At 47.6% G+C, this 19473-nt stretch overlaps 1 long non-coding RNA gene across 1 annotated transcript; it reads left to right on the forward strand.

The window, feature by feature from the left end:
• The first annotated feature begins 604 nt into the window (after nucleotides 1-604).
• LOC130142835 (uncharacterized) lies at nucleotides 605-18563 on the forward strand. Its single transcript, XR_008819537.1, has 6 exons — nucleotides 605-768; nucleotides 2037-2234; nucleotides 4832-5006; nucleotides 16717-16857; nucleotides 17655-17770; nucleotides 17929-18563. It is a non-coding gene; the product is annotated as an uncharacterized LOC130142835 (long non-coding RNA).
• Nucleotides 18564-19473: the final 910 nt, after the last annotated feature.

The raw sequence follows: 19473 nt of genomic DNA on the forward strand, positions 1-19473 counted from the left end.
AGGCTCGAGCGCTCATACTCCGCCTGGTGACTCTCCCAGGCAGCTGCATATTGCCAGTCCCTCAGCAGGACATGTGTAGCCAGAGCCCTGCCGGAGTCAGCAGCAAAACACGCTAGCCCTATTCCTGCAGGAACTACAAACGCCGGGGCGGCTGCGGGGGGCTCTGCGAGTCGGAGTGCCTGGTGCCTGTGCCCAGGGCACCTGCCGGCGCCTCTTTCCCTCCTTAGCTCTCGGCTCACCCTCCAGCTGCCCCGGGGGCCCGGCACACCGGGGGGTTGGAGCCTCCCCACCGCACCCCCAGGCAGCCAGCAGGCAGCAGACATCCCTGCGCTGGCCTAAGGGCCTCCCTTGCCCCACGGCCGGCAACAGGCCCCCTCAGCTGGGACACTGCCCCAGCACAGGCTGTGCCTGCCCAGACCAACATGGCTGCAGGAGTCTGAGGGTGCGCAACAGCAGCTCCCAGCATGCCCCGGGAACAACATGGCTGCCAGCAGCCCCAGGCCTACAGCTCCCAGCATACCCTGGGAACAACTGGGCCATGGGGCAGCCCCGGGCCTACAGCTCCCAGCATGCCCCGGGGCACGGCTTCTCCCAGCAGGCCCTGGGGTGCCCCTGCCCTGCAGTCGGGCCCTGTGGGGACACCAGCCCCCAGCCCTGGCCCTGCAGGCCCCACAGCCACAGCCCGGGGCTGCTTGAGCACAGGCCCAGGCCCTGGAGCCCCTGTGGGGCAGGGACGAGGGGGAGAGAGGCACCGAGCGACAGGGAGAGGTGGGTCAAGGCAGAGGGGTGGCCAGAGAGGGACAGGAGGCATCCAGAGGGGCAGGGGGAGCGGGAGGGGCTGGGCAGGGATGGAGAAAGGACGGAGACTGGTGAGGAGCAGGCAGGGGGTTGGAGCGGGACAGAGACAGAGGGGCAGAGGGGTGCCGGAGGGAATGCAGTGTCAGCAGCAGGAGAGAGGGACAGGGAGAGGAGCGGAGGGGCGGGAAGGGGGACAGAGGCACAGACCAGTACAGACAGGGTGAGGGACCAGGATGAGCAGGCTGTGACTTTGGCAGTGGGCAGCAAAGCTGCTTCTGTGGGTCTTTCCTTTCTCCTTCTGCCCTTATCCCCTCTCCACCCTTCCCCTTGGTGAGGCTGTGTCTGTGGTGTGCCTGCTCTGGTGAAAGGAGCTCCTCCACCAGCCTGAGGGCAAAGGGAGAGGGGCAAGGAGCGAGGTGTTGCAGTCCTTAGTTTGCAGGTTTCATATACCGTCCCTGTTCAGAAAACACAGCGTGTATGTGGGTCAGTGGTGCTGGCAGATTTTTATTCTTTATAGCGATTTCTTTAAATACCGGACTTCATGCAGAAGGTTCGCACGGTGCTGTGCTTCTAGTAAACAGAATTGCTTTTATGCATGCTGCAGTCTGGAGGTGGCAAGTGCCAGGTGAGAGACGAAGATGGAAATGAAAGCAAGTGACGCACTTGCAGTGGTGATCCTGCCACAAACATGCTGTGTATTGACACGGGAGAACGCTGCAGGGACTCTCAGAAGTCAAGGTTTTCAGTGCTGTTTCTGTATTTGAGACCCAAGGGATGGTTTCCCTCTGCATGTGTTTCTGTGCAGGTATGTGCATGGAACATGGGTGTGTCCCTGTGCCATAAGTGGGACTGATGGCAGCTTTTCATTTCATTCCAACTCAAAAGTAAAGAAAGACTGTACCTGCAAAAGAATTCAAACAGCCATCTGTCTTTCCCAGAGCGAGCATAGAAGCGTGGGGGAGCAGTTTGCAGGTTCAGAACTTGAGCCTGCTCTGGGTGGTAAACGCTCAGGAGAGGAAAGAGAAGCCCCACTTTTTTAACTACAGCTCTGCTTCCCTTAATGTGTCTTCTTGTTAGATTGTGTCGGTGGTCAGTTTAAAAGGACATGATTAAACTGTGCTTGTTTATCAAGATATTTGAGGGTTATTTACTGTCTTAAATCCGCTTACGAGTGGGGCACTCTGTTGCCCTGTGGGCAGTACAATGTCGAGACTGGTAATTTTCCTTTTCTTCCCTAGTGTACGGATGCATTTATGAAGGCAAGTGTTGGGTCTTACTGGCGCCACACAAGAAACCAACGTGTGATACCCAGACATTCACTGTTAGAAACAGGAAGAAGCCATGGGCCCTTGCTTCAGATTGTGCAAAAGATGTACCAAGGCTGAGGAAAATGGCAAAAAGGGAAGAAATGCCATAGCATAACTTTGGGATGGCAGGTGAGGTTTCCATCAGTGTTCCTCAAATGTAGCAGCCTCATTTTGTTTGCAGATGTGGTGCTGAACTCAAACTACGAGACTAGTTTCCTTTATTGTGGGTGATACTATAGCGCACGTACCTTTCATGTCCCAAGTGAAGTTGCCAAGGCTCTAGTTAAACTTCTGCAGAACCACCTCAAATTTTCCGTAGCGCGTGATTTCCTTCAACAGTCAAGTCCAGGTCTATGGCATACAATAACCCCTCCCCTATTTGGGATCTGGATGCAGCTGATTTTTAATTTAGACTTATCTGCTGTTGAGAGATTTTCTTTTTTTGGTCCAAATAGGGAAATGCTGATTGTGTGCATTCTTTTGCTTTTTCATAGTGTTCCATGCTTAGTCATTTGTTCCTTACAAAAATAATGTATGGGTGTCTATGAAGCTGGAGGTGTTTACGTTCTGGTGGCTGAATGTAGCAGTGGAGCTATCTTGCTGTATTTAAATCAAGAGGAGCATAATGTAATTTCACTTAAAATCTGGTCTTGGTAGGCAGATCCTACCCTGATAAGCATTTTTAAAAAAATAATAATAAAAAAATTCAAATCTGTGAAGAGGTATAGGTGGAGCACCTGAACTGGTGCAAGGCTGCAATTCTCTCGCTGGTATCCACACGTTGCAGAACTGTTGCCATCATGACCGTGAAATAGCGAGCCATTAATGTTAACTACTAGCAGCTTGTGAACCTAACAGTCAAGGTAGAAAATGATTTCCCACTGCCACCTTTTTTTAATTTTCTTTTATGTTTTAAAGTTTCTGATTTGATACTTTCTGATGTATTTGAAACCTGTGTCATATCCTGTGTGGTTTGTGACACGTGTGTGGCAGATGGGACTTTTCTGCTTGGAGAGGTGGTGAGATGGAGAGTGGAGAATGGTTTTATGGCACAAGTGTAAAAGTATAAAAAGGGATTAAGAGGCTTGTGTACCTTGCTGCCAGTTCAGTGGCATGAGAATTCCTGTAATGACAAATTCCTTCTGGCTCTGAAGGAATGAACATGCCAACCTGCTGAGTTTCCACCCAGAGCAACACTAGCAACAGATGTCCTTCCCAAATGGTGAGGTGGTTGTAAGCTTCATCAGTAGTAGAAGCTGTGGAGAAAGTCACGAATCATCTGCCGTTCTGCAAGTCAAGTGCTTGGCTCTTTTGTCACTAGTGTTGATTTAAGGGTACATTGCTTATAAATAGCACTTGACCTTTGTAATTCTTCCTACTGCTAAGTTCTCGGTGCCATAAGAGAACCATTGTGCTGTGAAGGCGATGTTTGTGTTTATCCATTTTGCCTTCCCTTAGACGATGTTATTTTGTAATTTGAAACCTTAGTGGCAGGATTTGGGGCTTTATCCTGGTCAGCCATCTAAGGGCCAGCTCTCGGCTGCAGCTGCAGCATAAGTATTCAGGTAGTTTGAGCACCAAATGAAACTTCCACTTGGCTCTCATTTTGGCTTTTCCCTTCCTCTTAATTTTTATATTTTAATAAGGAGTTTTAAGTATTTGGCTTCCTTACAGAAAAAAAAACAACCCAGTGCTATCCTTGACCTGTTATGATAGACCCCTCATCTGGAGGGCAGAAAGCTGAGACCACCAGGAAGATGTTGAGAGGAAGGGGAAGAATGTTAGAGCCATGAGTTGGGTGTTCTTCAGCTGGCCAGATCTGAGGAGATGGAAAAGGTGCCTCCCAGGTAGCTACAGGGAAGCGCAGGAGAGCAGCTGGGAGCCAGAAGTGTGGTGTGGGCATACGGAAGTGCTACGCTGTGGTGTGTCAGGCAAATTATTTTCAGGAAGTTTCACATTTGTTGTCATTTCCCAAGCTCCTGAGGTGCAGGAATGCTGGAGGCAAGAAGCTGCCAGCATCAACTATGTGGAGAAAGAACACTTCTATCTCCATTTTACTGTCCTCACTTCTATGTTGCGGTGGCAGGGCAGTAAAGACCCAGACCCAGACGCGGACCCTGACCCTGACCCTGTGAGTACTTAGGCAGCTTGTGTGGCCAGTGCCGGTGTGGTTCTGGCACAGAGGATCAGGCGCTTCATGCTTCAGAGCTGTCAGGCTGACACTCTTCAGCACTCAATGAAGCTCTAAATTACAGCTAAAGGAAGACAGAAGTTTTGCTTCAGAGCTTGATAATGTCGTTCTGATCCATCCTTTTGCTTGTTCAGTGGCTACAGAAGGGAGCCACTGCCTTGGTAGGAGCATCCATTGAGTTCTTCATGTGTGATATTAGAGAATCATTGTGTCTGTTTATGCATGAGATCATTACAGTAGGTGTTTTGAAGATGTTCACATGTGGTACATAAAACCTTTGCCAGTAAAATAGTAAATCCATGCAGTGGGGTCTAAAGCACGCAGATCCAGTGCAATCCTCCAAAGAGCTTTGAAAGTCTCTCCCCGAGGGTACAGACCTGGCTGTTGGTGATTCTGTTGACCTGCCTTTTATAGCAGGTTGCTTGGAGAAGTTGCTGTGTCAGAAGTCGTCTTCTGCGGGCTGGATGCTGCAAATGGTAGGATGTTTAAGGAAGCAAATGAATAACCTTCAGACTTGGTTTTGTTCTTTTAACAGATTGTACACAAATGCAGTAGCCTGAGTAGGCTGCTTTTAGCACGGGAACGTGACCTGACTGCACAGGAGGCAAGGAACTCTCTTCTTCTCACTGACCATGAGCCCTCAGTTTCAAGGCAGATCTGAAAAGGAATATTTGACCCGTGGGAAATGCAACTTCAGATACGTAACTCAGGTGGGACCGCCGTGTGTGCCCTGTGATAGGAGCCGTGTATCCCAACCGTGAACATAGAGATTGGGCCCGGTTTTTAGCTTGGTTCAATATGAACTCTGCTGACGGATTCTGTGATCAAGTCACAACATCAAGACAAGACTGATCTGTGATCAAGGGGGCAAGTCTGCCCCCTGAGAGGATGTTGTCATGGGTGGAAGGGTTGAAGTGCGGTGACTGCATCAACAAACAGGTGGTTTGAAAAGTCTTTTGGGCAAGGGTCTGGTACGCTGGTGTAATGCCTTTTCCCTTTACAAAGGTGTCCAGTAAACACAAGTGTTCCTGCATGTGTCCAGTAGCGCAGAGACCTCTGTACTTTCTTTGGACTGATTGTTGTATAAGATCTGGGGGTTTTTGGACAGCTCTGAAAATTGTTCAAAAGGTGTCTTGTATGTTGGGTGAAATGGGTCATCGCTTCCATAAACCTCTAGCCTGTAAAGAAGAGCCGTGGAAGTAAGGAGATTTTATTTTTTTTCTCTTTTTATTGTTACTGGGAGGAAAAGCAGTGATTAACTATTTGACCTGTGATACCCCCAGATGCAGGCTGTGCAGTGCATTTGTGGTGGATCACTCCTGTAGTGCCAAGACTGAGCCCAGACTCCTCAATGCTTTGCACACTGGCAGTGGAAGTCCTTGTGCAACTGTGGGTACTGGCTTTCTGTGCTGTAGCATGAAAAATACAAAGCACTGGGGTTAAGGTTTGCAGAGATGTGGGAAAAAGTTGATTATTTTGTGCTAGGAAGAGAATGTCCTGTAGTTTTCAAACTTTGAATGTCTCCACTTGGAATTTAAAAACTGCTTTTAACTCTGCTGCTATGTTTCAGTGGGCGGGAAGGTGTCTTGTAGTTACAGGTGGTCCGTTCCCTTAAGAAGGATCTTTGCCTTCTGAGCTGAGCTTTCTTGGCTTTACACGAAAAGTGCCTCAAGCTGTACGATTTCAGATGGCAGGGAGGGAATTACATCTCCGTGGGGATTTAGAGACAAATCCAGAAGTATGTTGCCTTATCGTTTCAGTATATGAACTTTTCTAAACAGGATTTGCTGGGTTTTGAGCAAGAGACCCACTTCCCACGTGCCTACATAAACCCCGTTTTCTCAGACAGGCACATGCATTATGGTTTGTGATGCAATACTGACTTGATTCATAAGCCGTACTGTGCTGTGCTCTTCTGGGCTTGTCGTAGTCCTTTGAAACACAGCCCTGCACACCAAAGGGGCAAGCTGTGTGATCTGCTTTCCCCCACAACATAGAACAATGTAACTGTCATAAGTACAGGCACAACAAAACTAGTTGAGGTATTTGTGGGCTGCTGTTCGAATCATGGTGGGCCAGGAATCAGCCCATGCTTACTAATACGTTTAATTGTCCTACGCCACCTGAGGGGCAGGACAGCGTCAGGGCGTTTTCCCAGGGAATAAAACTGGACGTGTCTGATTCTCTCCGAGGGTCCCCTATTTAAAAAAACATCCTTCAGCACCATCTGGGTGCTTGGTGTTCTCAAAAGGACCCAAAGGGATGAAGTTCACTCCTGCTGCCTGCGTGACAGCAGGAATTATGTCTGCGGCTGTGCTTCTGCACACTTCGAAACCGCCTCCGTTTCTTTGCTTGGCCAACCAGAAAAAAACAAAAAAACCTAAGCTGAGTTGGCAACAGTGTCTTGCTGTCCTCTCTGAAGGAAGTAATTTACCATCATCTCGCAGCTTGTCAAACGTGCACTAAGTGTGAAGAAGAACATGACGTGCACTGTCCTAAGCTCTCAGCAGGTCAGGTTTTGCTGTCCTCTGGAAACTGTCTAGCTCTTCAGTTTTTCTCCACGGAGGTCACATTGTTTGGAGTAGTGATGAGGTGGCCCCCAAATGTCCCAGCTTTGTTTCTAAACGCTATTAAAGTATTTTGCCTCCTGAAGAGACTGTGTTCCTCATGAGGAACGGTTACTTCTCAATAAAGTGACCCCCTTTCCATCTAAAGGGATGGAGCTTGAGACTGTGGAGGTGCTCGGTGAGGGAGGCAGTCAGGCAGTGCCAGTCTGGGGTGCCCAGCTGCGCAGGGCAGTGACGGCACCCGTCTGCCTGGCGAATGCTTCTCTCGCAGTGTTGCAGGGAGAAGGTGTGAGGGTGCTGGGAGAGAGCCGTCGCCCCTGGGAATGACAGCAGCTAAAGGTGAGGGCTGGCTGCGTGGGCAGCAAAGGGTGAGCCAGCCATTCCCTTTGCAAATGCAGTGGAGAGGGAGGGAGCCCCTCCATCAGCACAGCAACGTCTGCTGGGGCAGGGCCAGAGGCACCGGCACCCAGGGCAGGGCTGGCAGGGGGTCTGAGAGAGCCACTCCACCACCGCCTTGCTTACTGACCCTGTGGGGAAATCACTTTGGGGGCAGCGATTAAAAAGTGCGTGCAAAGTTTTTCGGTCCAATTGGAACACTGAGAAGGGGTTCAGGGCCTTTCTCAGAGCGCCACACGTTGCATAGTCTTGTGTCATACACAGATTTGGTGACTGGTTTCTGGCTTCTAATGCAAACGCGTACGCATCCTCAGTAGCACCGCTGAAGTGTTTTATGAAACACGCATGCTCCCCAAGCGGGATTTTGGCCTCTTTGGGGCAGAACTATTTCAGTTAGAGGTCACCATCTCCCACTACCCCAATTATCTTTGTCCTATTTTAAACTCATCTTCTGTTGATGTCAGTGGATCCCAAGACCTGATCAGCTTGTGTTCTCTTGCAGCCAGAACTTTCCTCATTGGAAGTCTTCTTCCTGCACAACTTAGATAACGGTGCTCTTTTCGCTACCTGCTCTTTGTTTCTCACCCCTGCCAAGGCTGCCTCCCTTGATGAGAAGTCCCTTCATTTGTGAATACTTTGGAGAGTGGGTCAGCTCGGTGGAGGTGTCACCTCGACAGACGGGAAGGTGGAGGGTCCAATCTCTGCATGTGGCAGGGGCTGCATTAACCCTCATCTCCCGCTGCGTGAATGACCGCAGGCAGAGGCACTGTGCAAGGAACATCAAGCCTTTAATGAATTAAGAAAGACAGATCTGGGAGAGGGCTGGGGCTGCAGTGGGTGGGTGCAGGTCACACGTCAGAGGGATCTGTGCTCTACACCTTCTCTATCAATATATCAACGGCGACTGGGGCAGTGTGTAGCACTTTGTCTCCTGGTGTTCCTCAGGGTTCTGGCTCACTTGGTGGGCACATAGTCGCTATTGGATGCCCTCTGCTTGCTGCTGCCCCCCTGCTCCCCACTACAGCCCACCGCCGTGGCATCCCTGTCCGGCTTCCCCTCCCAGAGGGTTTTGGAGCTTTTTGCCACCGGGCACACCACCATCTTCTTCCTCTTCTTGGGTGGCATGCTGCCCTGTGGGGACGTCTCTGGCATCCTGAGGGTGTCAGCCAATGTGGGGCACTTGGCCTGTTTGCCAGCAGCCTTGCCTGATCTGGGCACCACCCGGCAGGAGGAGATGCCCGGTGGTGGTGGCAAGCGGGTCAAAATGACCTGGGGCTGCCTCCGCAGCACCTCCTCCACCAGCTGGGCCATGCGGGGCGGATGATGCTGGGGTGCAGTCCGGGGGCTGGCCAGGGGCCTCTTCAGCAGGATCTGCTGAGGACTCTCTGGGAGACCCTTGTGGGGACCCTCTGGGCATCCCTTCAAGGGGCTCTCCTCTGAAGTGTCCATAGGACCCTCCTGAGAGGGCTCCATGGGACTCTCTGGCAGCCAGCTGGGGAAGACCGCTGCCAGCCCACCCTGCCTGCCTGTGGTGTCCAGCAAGGGGGATGTTGCCACCCTCTGCCAGGAGGGGTTGGTGTCCTCCTGCATTGCGGCCACCACTTGGTCCTTGGGACAGTTGCCCTCCATCATGCACTCTAAGAGGTCAGGGATCCTGTTGTAGGTGGTGGTCAAGACAGGGACATCAGGGACGCCATGGTTGGTGTCCTCGCTGTCCCCCAGCCCTGCCGCCAGCGATTGCTCCTTAGAGCAGCCACCCTTTGCCACATACTGTGAGAGCTCTGGGAGCTTGTTGAGGAGGGTGGTCAAGCAGGAGCCGCTGAGAACTTCATGGAGCTCCAGGTTGCTGTCGAGCCAGGCGAGTGGGTCACTGCTGTCCATGGTGGCCGAATGCTCATCCTGAAACTGCAGTTGTCCTCTGCCAGCTCAGGAAAGGCCTCGTTGAAGGCATCTGGCCCCAGCTCGGGCAGGTCCAGGAGATTCTCTGGGCTTGGCGGGGTGGTCACCACTTCTGAAAAAGCAAACGAAGCCAAGCCACCCCCAGGGTGATGCAAGCCTTCCTTGGTGCAGGTCACCCCCTATGGGCTCTGCCACCCTGCAGACCTTGGTGCTTGGTCCTGCTTCTGCCAGAGAGCATATCCAGGGCGGGCTGGCAGGGAGTGGCAGCAGGGATGCCATCCTCACTGGCCACCACGTCGTTGTTAAAGGCCTCCAACAGCTTCTGGGTGCTGCCAGGATGGGTGCAGAGCACAGGGGGGACCTGCACGCAGTGCTGAGCCGCAGGGTGTTGGGGTGGCAGGGGCCCAGCATGGGCAGGGACGTTCAGCACAGTGCAGCCCGTAGGGTAGAGGGGCTGCCCCTGGCCCACGTCCCATGGTCCCAGCCCCACTGGCTGGTAGGGCACAAGTGTCCCCATCACCACTTGCTGTCCCTGGCCATAGGCAGGGGGACAAGGAGCAGGCAGAGGGGGCAGCTGCACACCGCTGGGGAGCTGCAGCACATGTGGCAGCTGCACAACCTGCCCCGAGTCCCCCAGGGGCCCCTGCACCCCCTGCCAGGTTGCCTGGGCGGGCTGGTGGGTGACAATGTGGAGCTGGGAAGGCCGAACGGTGATCAGCAGCCCCGGGACAGAGGGCAGCACACCAGCAGTGACCGGTGGCGGCATGGTCAGGGTGGTGAAGCTCATGCCAGGCTCCTCTGATGCCGTCGGCAGCTGGAGGGGGAACCTCTCTGTTGGCAGAAGCGAAGGGGGGTGATGTGGTGAGGTGCTGGCCGGCACAGCTGGTTGGGGGTTACCCGGAGGGCAGAGGCACCACGAGGAGCGTGCTGCTCTGTGCCGCGGCATTCGGCCAGCGTGGCGTTTGTTGGGGCAAACAGTGTTCTGGGGTTCCATCTCCATGGCGATCGTTATGCCAGCACCTGGGTCAGCCAGCGTTGTGACAGTTTGACTTTTAATGACAGAACAACTTCCCATCTCAATGGGTTTCCCATCCTGCTGATGCTTTCCTGCCCTCAGCGCTGATTTCCCACCCCCACCATAGTTTCCCATCACAACTGTTTTTTGTTTGGGGAGTTGAGTTTCATGTGAAAGGGGAGTTTTCACCTAAATTTCTGTTGATGTCAGGGGATCCCAAGACCTGGTCAGCTTGTATTCTCTTGCAGCCAGAACTTCCCTCATTTGAAGGCTTCTTTCTGCCTTCTTTCAGCCAGGGCAGGGCTGGGAGGGAGTTTGAGAGAGCCACTCCTCCACTGCCTTGCTTAGGGACCCTGTGGGGAAATTGCTTTGGGGTGGGGGCAATTTGAGAAAACTGGGACCTCAGAGAAGCATAGTATTACAGGAAGCTTTTTAGGGTAAAAGACAGCTGTCGCTTTCAGGATGGCTGGCATTCACCATCCTAAATGTGTGCTGCCACGGCTCCCTAAGCAACGCAGCCTGCAACCTCAGCACGTGCTGACAGGAGTAACGGGGGCTGGAGCGGAGTGGAGACCCCGCGGCCAGGCTCTGTTATGCTCCTGCAGGAAGGGGAACTTGACGGTACCACAGAGCTGATGAGATGTCCGCTGCCATGATTTTCCCTTTTATAACAAATTCGACCAGGGACAAGCAATGACGGAAAAGGCAGGACTATGGTTACGCCAGTACTTCACAGTCCCTTGAACTTGTTGTAGTTCCAGCGTACTGGATGGGTTGTGCCCAGATTCTTTCTTTTCCAGTGAGTCTGGTGGAAGAGAGGCAGCTCCTGCAACCCACCAGACTCCTTGGAATTTAACTTCTCGTGCTGGCCCTTGGCACTTTGACTCTGGGACTTCCAGTCCCAACTTGATTAGTGTTGCCCAAATGTTTTTCATTGCATCTGTAATGCTTTCTGGCCCTTCTGCCCCGCTGAGGATGCCATCGATGTATTGATACACTGTGAGGCCAGGTGGAATGGTGATCTGTGCTAAGGCTGTGGCCAGAGCATTGTGAGCGATAGTGGGGCAGTGTTTGTGTCCTTGCAGAAAACTGTTTGAAAACATACTGAGTCCCGCTCCAGGCAAAGGCAAACTGGGCTTTTTCTTGTGCGTGGAGCAGAATGACGGGGAATACATCTCTAACATCTAAAGCACCGAAAGGTAACCTAACATCTATGCTAACCCTAGTGTCCCACAAAAATCACTGGGTAGCTAGGTTACTGACAATGAAAGGAGAGGAAACAGCACTGTAAGAATGAAAATACCCCACTAAGTCAATTTTTTTGTCCACCTATACAACCAAAGTGTTCTTTCATGTTAAAGTCAGAGCATGTTCTGATTTGCACTGCCCCACTAAATGGTTTTATGCTGTAAAACTTTACTAAGAAATAATTGTTAGTGTTCTTCCTGGTTATGCACCCGCATCTTATAATGAAAAAATTAGATGATAATGTCTTTGCTGTGCTACACTGTTGTATAACTGAGAGTTAGGTTGTGTTTCATTTCAAGCATTCTCAAAAAATACAGATAATTACAGCTTTTACTAACAGCACTGCGGCAAATGTGAATTCACTGGTGGGCTTTTAAGCCTCACCTCAGCATGTTTGGTGTAGGAACAAACATAACAAGTACTCTAGTATTTTTGCCAATGCTTTCCTGCACAAATTGTATTAAAAGCATAGATTCTTCTGGTCTTCCATGCAGAAAGTATGGTGAGAATAAATCTCATATCAAAATGACTTCTTGAGGTGTCAGAGGTTTATTGAGAAATGTCCACTACCTGTATTTTTTCTTATTTACTTGCAGTGGGTCATAAGAACCTGCAGAGAAGATATGCAAAGTGCGTCATCCCTATTATTTCCATTCCTGGGTTATGATAGAATTTGGCACAGAATTTTAGATCAGTTGCAAAAAGTAATGCTGGGCCACACATACTCAGATTGATCCATGATCCCAGGCAGCTGTATGGGATTTGGTAATTTTCTTTAATAAGTAAAGGAAAACTGCATGTATTATGGAAATGAGAATTTAGTGAGACAAAGCGCAGGTCCAGTTCCTTTTTGACTACTACAAAGAGATATTCTAACGTATCAAACAAGAAGAATTTCTAAAGAAGTAGACCTCTCTGAGCTGGAGAAGAGGTAGATGAAATAGAAATGATAGAACTAAATTCTGCAGCAAAAAATTGCCTCTAAAGGAAGATGTGGTGGGGTTTTTTCTTTCACGGAAACAAACCAACAATTCCTGTGCGATTCTCCAAACTGGAAATTTGCAAAAAGCTGTGTAGCGTGGTTTTCAGTAGTATAAAAAGCAAAAGCTCTTCAGGGTTTCAAGTACATCTTTGCAACAGCTGTTAAAAAATGTAAACATGCAGATTGTTCCATTGTGTGAAAACACCTTCATTTACTACTTACTCGTCATACAGGGAATAAACTAGCGGTGACGACCGCTGGAAAATTTTAGGTGAATAAAAAAATCCTCCAAACCAGGAAAAATACTGTGTTATCAGGTAGCTGCAGCTTTGCTGTGTGAGCTTATTATTCACATAGTGACACATTTTTCTAAATGTGTCACTTAAGGCAGGGATGGCTTCTTACTCTAAAAAGCCATTTGCCTAGAGCAGTCGCTCATGTGCCACATATAGGATATTTATGCTAACACTATTAAAAAATTTCCCTAGAAAATTTTCCACCTCCTTCGAGTATATACAACCGATGTCCCTAACTGTCTCAGTTTCCTATTCCATCATAGGTTGCTGTATTTCAAAGACAAAGTTAACCAACGGCTGGTTACTAACTGAGAGCTCAAACCAATTTTTGGAGCAGTCAGGTAGAGAGTTGCCATTTAGTCTGGACGCACTGAAGCGCCAATATAAATATAAACAAAATAAGGTCTATCAAACTTTAGATTCTCTAGCAAAACAACGGAAAGGATATGAAGAACTACGTCTTGTCTTCTGTCTGTTTCCCATATGTGTGGTGATCGGCTCCCTGGAAAACAATGAGGCTGGGCTGGTCCTGGCTGTGCCCATGAACTTGCCAGCTGAGTGCTAGTTGGTAGCAAGGAGAGCACTAGAGAAAAGCACAGACCCATTGACCCAGCACCACCGTTCTCATGTTCTTCATGCCTTTGAGGCCTGTTAGCCATTGTACGTGTATTTATTCTAACATGGGACATCAGTCAACAGTCACAACGCCAGTGGATTACCAGCACTTCCGTCATATGCTTCACATAAAGTGTTACAGGAGAAATTTACACAGACGTGGGTACCACTAGGTTTGCTTTAATCACCACTCAGAGCTGGGCCACCACCCCAGAGAGTGGCAGAGAGCAAAGGGATACAGCACAGCTTATACACACTTATCAAATCATTAGTCAATGCCCGAGGTTTTAGAAGTTTCCTTTGGCCTTGTCCGTTCTGCAAATCCATCACCTGACCCTGTCCCTGTTGATTCATCTATTTGCTTCCAGTCTCTGCCTCGGTTCCAAGCTCCTCCTCGGATCGTGATCTTTCTGCCTGCTTTAACTCACACGCTCCTTCAAGCACACTTAGTCTTTGAACAAGCAATTCCTATTTACATTACTGATTTTTTTTTCTCGAAACATCTGCATGTCTGTGAGCACCTGTGTGCACAAGCTGATCATCTGTTGTTTCTCTGCTCTCCCACTGATCAACTGGACTGGGTGTTAAACCAGCCTTGGATTAGGGCTACACTAGGGACAGGGCCTGGTTCTGCCACTTTAGCTGCTTTAGCACTTTAAATTTCTGAATTCATCACACATTTTCTTTAACAGGCAATACCAGAACTGCTGCGGGCATTTCGGGCGAGCGGGAGTCAGATTCAAATACTCACAGAGTTCAAGATCTGATCCGTTTATTGTACAAACCAGGTAGACTTTTATAAGGCATTCTATAAGCGTGCAATAATGTGGTTGGCTATTTTACAAGCGTATAATAATATGATTGGTTAACAATTGTTTACTGGGAAGATTTCTGTTTCTGCTTTCTCTGGCACGTAGGCTCCTTTCTGCGGTTTCCCAGCTCCTCTTATCACGTCCCGTTGGCCTTGCTTTTGAGCAAACATCTGCAATTTGCTCCTTTTTCTTCATCCCACTGTTCTGGCCGTAACCTCGTCTTATTTCTTCAGTATTTTTCCACTTGCTTCAGAGTTCAGTATAATCATTCAATACAGCAAGAGCCCCAACACCTCCCCCTTTCTTTTTAAATACAGCATTAATACTGCGTTCCACACAGCTCTGAAAACATTGTAAAAGGCAAGGCACTAAAAGTAACAAAAGAATAACAAACAACAATATAGACAGACCTTGTTTCAATAAATCCCTCAACCACCCTCAATTCTTGTTGAGGTAAATAAATTGATACATTTAAACGGTAAATCAACTGTACATATTTTTAACAAGTGTAGTATTCCACCAGGTACAGTTATCTCCAAGGCCATGATTCATGTCATTATACTTCTTATCTAACCAACCCCAATATGATTGATTTATAGCCGTATAGTTTACTCCCAAAGGCTCAAAAGCTAGTTCAAAGCAGAAATGCATTTCTTGTAGGTGACATCTGAAACACTTTTTTTCCTTTTTTTTTTTTTTTTTTTCCTCTTTTTTTTCTTTCTCTTTTTTTTTTCTTTTTTTTTTTTTCCTTTTTTTTCTTTTTTTTTTCTTTTTTCTTTCTTTTTTTTTCTTTTTTCTTTCTCTTTTTTCTTTTCTTTTTTTTTTCTTTCTTTTTCTTTTTTTTTTCCTCTTTTTTTTTCTTTCTTTTTTTTTTTTTTTCTTTCTTTTTTCTTTCTTTTTTTTTTTTTTTTCCTTTTTTTTTTTTTTTTTTTTTTTTTTTTTTTTTGGGGGGGGGGGGGGGCGGGGTTTGTAATCAAGTCCGTATTTTTCCTTGAGAAGCTTAAGCTGTTCCTCTTGTTTCAGGAGAGTTTCCAACTCTGATTTGTCGAATAGGTCCGTATTTCCCAAAAATATCATACGTTTCCTCCGCTGTGATTTTATACGGCAGGTTCCGAATATAAAGGATCCGATTGACCTCTGGGGGCAGCCAGATGTTAGCTCGCTTGGCCGCTTGCATTGCCATGGCGCCAATCGGAGGGGGGGGGGGTGTGGAGGGGGGGGGGGTGTGGAGGGGGGGTGCCGCCTTGGAGAGAAACCGCGGCCGGGACGGGGCCTGCCGGGCCGCACGCCGCCGCTCGCCGCTTGTTCCTTTTCAGGACACCAGGGTGGTAATTGCGCGACCATACCCCGTACAGCTCGATACGTGCGAGCCAAAGTCTTTACCCCCTTAGTCCCAACTTGCACAGATTCCCATAAGTCCTCTCCTACTTTCTTCCATGTTTCATTATTATATATATCTTGCGTAGAAGCAAGGTAACCACGGCGGCGACTCCAACATAGCAGATCAACTACTGCCTGCCGTGAGACTGGCGTTTCAGTTTTTTCTGCCAGTTTCATCAAATTGTCTACGATTGCTTTTTCCACCACTGATGCAGTGATTCCCATCCTGCTTAAATTCCCTGACTCACCGGTCAGCCGTGCACGTTCCGCCTTTCTTCGGGCGCCCAGCTCTCTCTCCGCTGGCAGCAGGATCCTCGCCGGCTCCGCAGCTTGTAACACGATCCTTAATGAATCTTCCTGACTTTTAACCGATCCTGTCGACCCTCATCGGATCGTCGGGGTCACCAGATGCTGCGGGCATTTCGGGCGAGCGGGAGTCAGATTCAAATACTCACAGAGTTCAAGATCTGATCCGTTTATTGTACAAACCAGGTAGACTTTTATAAGGCATTCTATAAGCGTGCAATAATGTGGTTGGCTATTTTACAAGCGTATAATAATATGATTGGTTAACAATTGTTTACTGGGAAGATTTCTGTTTCTGCTTTCTCTGGCACGTAGGCTCCTTTCTGCGGTTTCCCAGCTCCTCTTATCACGTCCCGTTGGCCTTGCTTTTGAGCAAACATCTGCAATTTGCTCCTTTTTCTTCATCCCACTGTTCTGGCCGTAACCTCGTCTTATTTCTTCAGTATTTTTCCACTTGCTTCAGAGTTCAGTATAATCATTCAATACAGCAAGAGCCCCAACACAGAACAATGGAGAACAATTAACAATGGTTTGGTCACTGCTGTGACAAAATAATGACAATTATTATTTCTGGTGTAGGTTGCTGTATGTCATATTTATGAAACTAGGATTTGCCGGAAGAAAAATGTTCTATTTCACACCCACAGATGAGCTCCCTGAGATAGGCATCCACGTTTTAACAAGCCTTTACATCAAAGGCTGTAAAGGAGTGTCAGTCTGCACAACCAGCTGGGAATCTTGTGTTGTTCCAGGCCCATCTTTTTGTCCCATTCAATACCTTGTCTGTGTGATTTGCCTTTTGTCTGTCCTGTGCTTTCCTGCTAAAGACTTTATAGGCTTCAGTCTTCTGATACTGCTCCAGCTCCTGCATCTAATGCTCCTTATCTCTATCTGCTCCATCAAGGTATTGCTGAAACAAAGAAGTCCAAGAGTACCAGGGAGTTGCCTCCCCTTCAGGAGGAAGGGAAGAGAAACAACTTGCCCGACGAAGTGCTGATCCATTTCACCTATGCAAACAGGAAAGGAGTGAAGAAACAATGAGAATGTACGTGAGATGCAAAGACACAGGATTTCTGCCTAATATTACTGTATTCTGGCGTGTGTTGTGTCCATGTCTCCCCACCACCACCACCACGGGTTTTTTTTAAATTCAAATCACTGTTCTGTTAACCGTTTTTTTTTAGATCAAGCTTTAACGTTCAGACCTGTAACTGCAGGGTTCCAATACGCCCTTGTTTTTTTGCCCCACAGACAAAAATGCACTACCATTCTACAAGCACACACTTTTCCCATCTGAGAGGCGAACAAAACATCATGGCTATTGGAAAAGAGTAGCATAAAGATAAAAGAGCCTAGGTTATATCAATTTAAGTTATCTACGTTTAGGTTAAAAGAAAACTTCAGGCTAGGAAGAAAAAATATATTTCACACGTGCATAATAGAATGAGCTGAAGTGGAGAATTCTTTAGGGGGACCGATGAACCGAAAACCATTTAAGGAGTGGTCACAACCCTGTCTAAAGGGATCATTTCCAGAAAAAAAAAAAAAAAAAAAAAAAAAGTTGTTGAGCAAGTTTTTTACCCAATGAGTTTAAAATTCAATGGAAATAAGTATTCAGTCAGAGTGAACATTAGTCACTGGGTATGCCTTTTATTTTCATTACATCATCACAACAATACATGCAATAGTTATACATTTCATGCATTTGCAAACCTGTTTTGATGCTGCTGAGGACACAGTTAACATTCTAGATTGGGGTGCAGATTTAGTGGTGCTGGGTTTGCGTTTCTTTTGGACACTGTATTCCTCCCGAAGACATTAATTCTTCTCTTCTGTCTCCAGCAATGTGCTGCTGAAAGAGTACAGTAACCTACTCAAAAACAGCAGAAGCTTTTCCTCAGCTTGTGTCTTGGATGGATTGTTTTGAATCAGTAAGAAGGAGTTCTACTGTACTACCTGTAAGTAGATGTCCTAGGTTTCCTAGCACAGATCCATACAGTTCTAGAAATATTTCTTTATATTTATATATATATATATATATTTCTTACAAAACTTAAACAAGAAGAATGATTTTTAGGGGTTTTGCTCTATGACTATAGTAATGGTCTTTTTCTAGGGGAGACTCACCATTTGGTCAGCTCAACCAGTCCTTATTTCAGTCAATTCCAGTCAGCTCAGTGGTCCTTATGCTCACCACCCACAACAAGAAGTAGCAGGACTACAAGGCTGGAAGAGGGGAAGCGCCAGACTTTCCCTTCAGCTGTTGTATCGGACAACTAGTTTGCTAGTTGCTGCAGCTCAGACACTTTCCCCTTGGACCGTGGGACACTAACCCACACACGGTAGTATACTATGACTCCACCACTCGCTTCAGGAGAACGACTTCATATTCGTTAGCTAACCAAAACCAAGCTTACTCAGCTTCAACAAGAATGTTGGGCTGTTGTATTAGGGATGGGGGCTGCCAAGCAGCAGTGCCCTTCAGTGCCAGTCAAAAAGGGCAGGAGAAACTGAAGGGAAGGAAGTACTCAGCAGCCTTTCCCTGACCTGCTATAGGCTAGACTCACCATTTTACTCAAAAAAGGACAGATGCCCTGGGGATTTAAAAAGCAGCACACAGAATAGAGATTTGAACTCAATCTCCTTCTTCCTAGATTAAAAATAAATAAATAAATAAATCTGTCTCAGGCATGATAAGAATATGTTAAGGGCAAGGGGTAGAGGGGCAGAATGTCTTACTCCCTCTCCCCCCTCTCCTGTTACCGAAATCTCGGAATGAAGAACTTATCGACACCAATGTGATGTAGATAAGCAGACACTTCTTTATTGACAGGCAGGTGCGTGAGCGAGTCCTCTCACGATCAACACACGCCAGGTCTCAAAATCAGACACCATATATAGAACTTATTCATACATATTCATTAAGTATTCATGCATAACCATGATATTTCCCGTAAAGCATTAACCTATTCTCCTGCTATATCCGATTCTGCGCAGTAGAGCTTAGAAAGGTCTAGAAATGGGTCTGGGGTGCGATTTGGGTAGGTGGTATATGAGTCGGTGGTCGCGATCTCCCCCTGCTGGAATTACCTTTTACTAAAGTTCACGGTTTCTTGGCAGGCACCTACAAGCTGTTCCAGTCGACTCTCCCCGGTTTCCATTAGTCTCATATTCTGACATTTCAGTACACTTCTACATACAATAGACCGGTCAAATACAAAGAAACCTTTCAACCCTAAAGTTATTACCTAAGTTTTAACAATGGTTCCAGCCCCTTCTTCTAGCCTTGGTACAGGATGTACAGAAGATCTCATAGCAGCTTTTACTGTGCAACTATAAGTTTCATTAAAAATATTTCTTATCTTTCTATTTTTCAATTTTATAAAATTATTTTATAAAATCAATTAATCAATCAAATAAAGTCAATCAATCTTAACTTATTAACAAATCAATAACACTCCCAGCAGACAGAAGCAGCATTCTCACTGCAGATGTGTTACCAAATCAACGGCTTTGCCTCTGACACACATCCTCAGTTACGGTTAACATGCTATGGCTATGCACCATTTTATAATACCTCTGTATAAGTTACATTCTACAAGCTTAGTGAAAAGTGACAAAAGGAACCCTTGTTTTTTCCATCACCCCACTTTTCATCCAG

The sequence above is a fragment of the Falco biarmicus genome, chromosome Z (assembly GCF_023638135.1).
Source record: "Falco biarmicus isolate bFalBia1 chromosome Z, bFalBia1.pri, whole genome shotgun sequence".
Classification (NCBI taxonomy): domain Eukaryota; kingdom Metazoa; phylum Chordata; class Aves; order Falconiformes; family Falconidae; genus Falco; species Falco biarmicus.